Below are 6,947 nucleotides of genomic sequence, written 5' to 3' on the forward strand. Positions count from 1 at the left end.
TACTATGAACCTTAACGACAACGCCAGAGGGGTTGTGCCTGAGCACCACACAGTTGCTGGTTTTGTTGGTGGCCTGACCCCCTGGCCCAGACCCTCTCACAAACTGCTCGTCCAGTTCATCTTCGTTGAGAGCGGGAAGGTCGATGTGATCTTTTTTACCCGCGTTCTGAACACGTGTCAACATAACAGGTGACACACTGAGCAAAGGTGACTGCCCGGGAGAGCTTCCTCGCCATGTCGCCCTTCCAGTCACTCTAGAGATCAGATGGAAAAAGACCATCGAGGACATTTCCTTCGTCGTATGTTATGATGACAGCATTCCGTTTCATTTGCATTATGTCTATCTATGTTGATCAAAAAACAACGTTTTAACAATGCAGCAGCGGACACATGGTGGTGAGAAGAAATAGTTACACTATTTACACTGCGCTGAGTCTCCCAGTTTCGTATTTGCGCCTGTAAATAATAAAACCATTACTTCCTGTTTAGGATGCAGGATAGAGTCTAACAGCCAATCAAGTAAGGCATACATATATACCTGTCCAATCCAACGTCTAGGTTTTTCTTCTCTGTTGCATTACAACAGCATTTCGTCAACCACTTGGCGCACTGTCGCCACCACCAGTCCTGCTTCAAGTGGACATAGGACCTCTTTTTAAAAAAATCTTTTTATCAAAACACTATGAGAATTTTAATGACTTTGATGACCATAATAAATTGTGTACAATTTTAGCTGGTGAACACTGCACTAATGAATGTGCCAAGGCCTGCCACCTCATCCTACAAAGAAGAGTAGCCTTCATGAGCATCGCACAATAAACTGCCCCCTCCTTTTATTTTTTTTATTTTACATATTTCATTGCCTTTACATATTGTATTTTATTGTAATGCCAATGGTATTTGTTGTGTAATAGTTCAAGTGAAATAGTACTTGAATGTACGTTTTTAATTTGTATTGCTATGAATTGTATTGTGTCTCACAACTCCATGTGAGTGGTCCTCAACTTTTTAATGCACCTTTTGTTGCTGTTCTTTATACCATACCTGTTTGTTGAGGAGTGACACATAAATAAAGATCTATCTATCTATCTATCTAGGACAGCCGAGCAGCCTGAGCCTGATAGATGTTGTAGATGTGCAACCCAGATGTTATCAACGCAACCCTCCTCTTCCCCTCCATCAATCCAATGACCTTGTTGACCTTGTAGTGATGGTAAGGATTATGTGGAAGATTCACATTTTATGTGTGATTTTAACCCAGGACAGGACACAACCAAAAGTGGATAAAGGTGACAACTCAAAATGCTCAGCAGTTTTTCTTGTGTTTATTCCTAACTATATTTGTTCCCTAACTCAGACAGTCGGAGTCACACTCAGAGTTTAACACGTGTATGGCATAATACGGGGCCCCTCAATAAACATTCTACTGAATGCAGATCATGTTGTCTACATTTAGAGCCCTACTCAACATCAGAGGGTATTCAGCTCCAAATCTCCATATATTTTACATCTCAGATTAGAAGCCAGCTGGTCTGTCGATATAGTGATGTTGTATCAGCTGTTGACAATGTATTGTTATTGTATTATTGCATTGAACAATCGTCTTCTTAATTAGATATGAAACCAAAAACACAATTACACAATTATTTTTTTCCTTGACGTCACTTTATCCTAGCTAGTTCATAATAATGTATTATTCTCTACTCTACGACGTAATCAATGGATGTTGCTCGGTTTGCGGAAATACGTAGCATTCTTGTACTTGGCCAATTTGGCCAACAGGAGGCGCGTACTCATTTCGCCTTGATTGGGCGCGAGAGGGGAGCTGCATTTCCACTGGTGGCTCGCGTATGGCAGCGGGCAAAAGACATTTCGCTCTTGCAGGATGGCGAGTATTCTTCACCCAATCTTTTTTCTAGCTTCACTCTGGACTCAAGTGGAGGACACCAGCTATTGAACTGGTTTACCAGCGTTGAATCGGCTGGCTCCTCCACGAGTGTCTGTCGTTACTCAGACAACTCGTGTGTGAATTTAAAACTGCGGATACATACAGGGAAGTCAAGGACATTATATTGCTTTTCTATCCGTTGTCAACTTGACGCCCGATTTGTTACTGTTGTTGGTCTCTAAAGAGATGAAGTGAGGCTGTATGTCTTTGAAGGATTCAGAACCAACTAACGCCAGAGATGAAATGTGACCTGTCTCAATTCTGTTTTACATGAGGTCGTTCAACTATGAAACGGCCTCAAGGCGACGTAAAGGAAACGGGCTCGTATGATTGTGGGTTACAATTGTAACATATGCAGCTGGGCATTGAATGCCACCTATTCTGATCAATGCCCGGTGTGTTGTGAGGAAACAGCACGCGCTCGTGACCAAAACAGAGGGAACAACCAGTGAACTTTGATTTTGGGGTAAGTGCTGGAGTATTCCTTTTCAGCATAGTGGTGCATACATACACGTCCTTTTTATGCAGCTATGTGATGAGCACTGCAAGCCATCCATTTCTGATTACCATGCCGGGATGTTGCTAGGTAACTGATTTGGTTGAAAGATGGTGGGTTTACTTTGGGTCAGGAAAACCTGGGGGGGGGAAAAATGTTGCTCTCCAAAGAGCAGCATGCACCGTTTAGTAATGGTTCTCTTTTTGCATTTCTTGCATATGAAATGTCCATCATTCATATGGTTGACCCCCTTTGATAAAGCTGCAATTTTGTCACCATCATGTCATGTTTTCGTCATCACACGCACCGTAAGTAATACGCGAGAGAGCTTTTGTATGTGGCCGTGGAGTTTAGTTTAGGCATAGTAATCACTCGAACGAACAAACTGCATTGAAAACAGACACATTTGCACGGTTACTTTGTTGCCATAATTGAATTATAGCGCGGGTTGTTATATTGTTGCATCAGTCACGTGTGGCAGTGCTTGTTGACACCATCTGAGGATTGTGTAACATGTTGCAGACGCAGACACCATGCATTGTTAATAGAATACCTTTACTTGAGGATCTACAGCTACTGGTCCAGTGACGGGTTAAGCCATCATGTTAGTGCACATGTCTGCCATCACTGCAGAATATAGCACAGTATCTAGCATGCATACCCTGTTTGACCTTTTGCAGCTTTTGCAATTGAAGCTTGTCTGTATGTTGACAGCCCCTGCTCCAGAAATGCTTGATATTGGTAGTGTATTGCAGTATACGTTGTTGGTTGACTGTGACGAGAGGTTTGGTGTTGTTTTTCATGCAGATCTTGCTACAGTTATTTTTAATTTTTTTATACTGTAGTCTGGACCAGTTATTTTTCACATTATTCGGTCTAAATGAAGGCTGTTGGATTGTTGGACTCTCAATGAATGCCTGTTGATGTGATGATCCACTTACATTGCATCTTAACCCAGCTGTCTATTTAGGTTGTTTCTGTGGGCCTTAATGCTGAGATGCACTTCCCTTTCCACTGTAATAAACGTGACAGTGCTGCCCATGTTGTGGTTCTGCACTGAAGGCAGGCCTGGAGGCAATGGTATGTTCTGTTGGTCTCCAGCCAATAGGTCACGGCTGGCCTTGATTAGCCCTAATCAGCCCCCCCGTCCCCCATCCCCCCCATCCCCCGTCCCCCATCCCCAAGACACGTGATGCCTCTTCAGGAATTGCCTATGGCACCATGGCATCATTCCAGTGACACACCATGAACACACTGATGTCCTCAGTCACTGACATCAACAATCAGTGTCTTCTTCCAGAAATAGCCTAGATAAATGGATTGAAAGTGCATCTACTCAGATTGAGTTTATTTTTTTCAGTGGGATTCTTGCCTTCCAAACATGGGAAACTAGTCTCAAATTGTTATTCTGAGAGCACTTTATAGGTGTTGGGGGTTATTCTGTCAATCACAGGGAGTCTGTGCATGCAAGTTATTTATTCTGGCATGTGGGAACTTGTCATGTATTGTGTTTGGTAGCCGAGTCAGAATGTCTGTCATGTTGAGCAACATTCTGAAATTCTTTATTTTGGATCTTGGGCCCTCTAACTAAACTGTGAAATGGTGTAGTATGAAGCATGGAAAGGAATACAGTTGGTGAGTCACAGAATTTCTCTATCCATTCCTCTCTGTTTCATGAGACGGTGTTCGCACCATAAACACACTTGACTGAGATTACTGTGTGTTCTTCAACCCCCGGAGTGCTTCTCTGATGATACTTAAGTGGAGGAGACTCGAGGTGAAAAAGATCCATTATAGCCATCAAGATCATCACTAAAGATGAAGAAAGAAGGGGCAATGTGTGAAGATGAGCACTGCCCTGACGTCTTCCCTATTGCCACTGTTTGTGCCAGATAGGGGAGAAGGGGTGGCAAGGAGGGCACGGTCTTCATCTTCCTCAGTCAACACTTTTGCCCTAGGAGGCCTAACCTTTTCTGTTTCCCCCTAATGGTCTACATTCTGTCTCTGTTCAGATACAATTCCTCAAGTGTTTCTCCTCTTTTTGAGGTGATACATCAAAGGTCTATACAAATCAGAAAGAGGTGAGAGAGATAATGCACCAATTCTCCCAGCTTTGGGTCATTGTCCTGCTTTCTGACACTGTGCCCTACATTGCGCCACCAAACTTTTTTGGTAGTCGTCAGATTTCATGATACCATGCACACATTCAAGGCATCCGGTGCCAGAAGCCGCAAAGCAACCCCAAAACATCTGTGAACCTCCACCATGTTTGACTGTAGGGACTGTACTACTTTTCATTGAAGGTCTCATTTTGTTTTCTGTAAACACTACAATGGACTGACTTATATAGCGCCTTATTCCAAAGCACTTTACAATGGCCTCTCATTCACCCATTCATACACACATGCAAGGTGCCGGCCCGCTCATTAGGAGCAATTTGGGGGTTCAGTGTCTTGCCCAAGGACACCTTGACATGTGGCCAGCCGGGGTTCGAGCCACCGATCTGCCGACCTTGTGATCATTAGAAGCTGGCTTTACCTCCTGAGCCACTGCTGCCTACAATGATGCTTTACCAAAAAGCTCTATTTTGGTCCAGTCTGTTCACAGGACGTTCTCCCAGAATGATTTTGGCTTCCCCAGGTAAGTTTTGGCAAACTCCAGTCTGGATTTTGTATGTCTCTTTATCAGCAGTGGGGTCCTCCTGGGTCTCCTACCATAGCATCCCATTTCATTCAGATTGCGACGGATAGTGCGAGGCACTGCGAGCTGACACTGTCCTTCCCTGTGTTTGCAGGTCAGCTTGAATTTGTTTGGAAGTTGATCTAGGTTTTTAAATCCACCATTCGACCAATCCTTCAAATCAATCTTTCATAAATCTTTCTCTTCCGTCCACGTCCAGAGAGGGCTGTAAATGTCTTGACGACGTTGTGCACAGTGGACACAGGAACATTAAGATCTCTGGAGATGGACTTGTAGCCTTGACATTGTCTATGCTTTTCCATAATTTTGGTTCTCAGATCCTCAGACAATTATTTGCTCTTCTTTCTTTTCTACATGCTCAGTGTGGTACACACAGACACACAACCCCAGGTTGAGTCAACTTTTCAAAGGTTGAGTCACACTGTTTAAGTGTGATGTCTATATTGCCAGCACCTGTAACTTGCCACAGTTGACTTTAAATACAAATTAAAGGAGCGTTACATGCTTGAAATACAATTATTTCTTACAATTTTGAATAATTTGAATAATTTTGTCCAGTCCATTTTTGGAGTTCTGTGTGGAATGATTTGGCTTTTTGTCTCTGCTTTTTTGTGTTGTTCCAATTATGCAAACAAAAGAAAATGGTTCTGTGAGAAGTGGTGCATTATCTGACAGAAGTGCAATATTTTATATAGAAAAGTGCCAATATTTTTGCCCATGACTATCTGTCGAATGTGTGCAATTTTGCTCTCTGTAGTGTTGTAAAGGGTCTTCAGTGTTATCAGTTTGTCAAGCTTCTAGAAGTATCTATTCATTATGTTTTGTGCCATGTAGTAGACCTTTGGCAGTTCTTTTACTGCATCTTTTCGGGGAGTGGCAGGTCTTTTCCAGTGGGGTTATGTTGTATGGTGCCATTGTAAATGGTTGGTGGGAGAGGTGACGAGCCCAGGGACTCTGGGACACATCATCTTCATCAGGGAAGTGCTCAACTATTAAAGGAGGAAAATGCAATTAGGCCCGCTCAAACGAAGCAAAGACCTCAATCCCCCGGTAGATGTTGGATTGGCAAATCTAATCAGCTAGTGCCATACTCTGCTTTGAGTTAGTAATGTCACTGCGCCCCACTCCCCACACCACTCTTTGAAGGTGTGGTTTGTGTTCCTGTATTTTTTAGGCTGTGTATGTGCTCATGTGAAGGCCTCTGTTTTGCCCTTTGTTTATCTTTTGAGTTCTACACCAGGTTAGATGTTTGTGTACAAGTTCATGTTCTGTATGTGTCCAACTCTGTTCATACGCCTGTCTGTGTGTAGGTCAGTTTTATGTGTGTTTATGTGAGCCTCCTCCCGTGTAGAGTATGTCTGTCGGCGCGTTCTGACTCACATAGTTCATGTAAACTGAAAGCGACAGCACTGCTTCTTGCCACTTTACCCACGCTGCGCGCTCCTCGTTCTTTTCCACTGGGTGCAGACGCCTGACTTCTCCACAGCTATAAATAGACGCAGACCCCCCCCCGCCCCCTCACCTCCTTCTCCTTTATTTTCCCTGAGTGCGTGCTGCTGTCGGAAGTCTCTCCACATTATCTCCTCTCCATGCCAAAGGGTTCCATGTCACTCAAAGGCGTCTTTGCTCCTCTGGCCTCCCATTCAGAGACCTGAACAGAGAGCGTGGTCCTTGTCAGAACCAGGCCCCCTAAGGGATGTGTCGTGAGACTGGGCTGCTGGATCTCTTAGACATGTATGATTGAAGAGTCTCAGGTGACTAAAGCAGTTCCTAAAGCCGGGGCCTCTAGAGAGTTGAGAAAGT

Source organism: Nansenia antarctica, assembly GCF_963989245.1.
Source record: "Nansenia antarctica genome assembly, chromosome: 5".
Classification (NCBI taxonomy): domain Eukaryota; kingdom Metazoa; phylum Chordata; class Actinopteri; order Argentiniformes; family Microstomatidae; genus Nansenia; species Nansenia antarctica.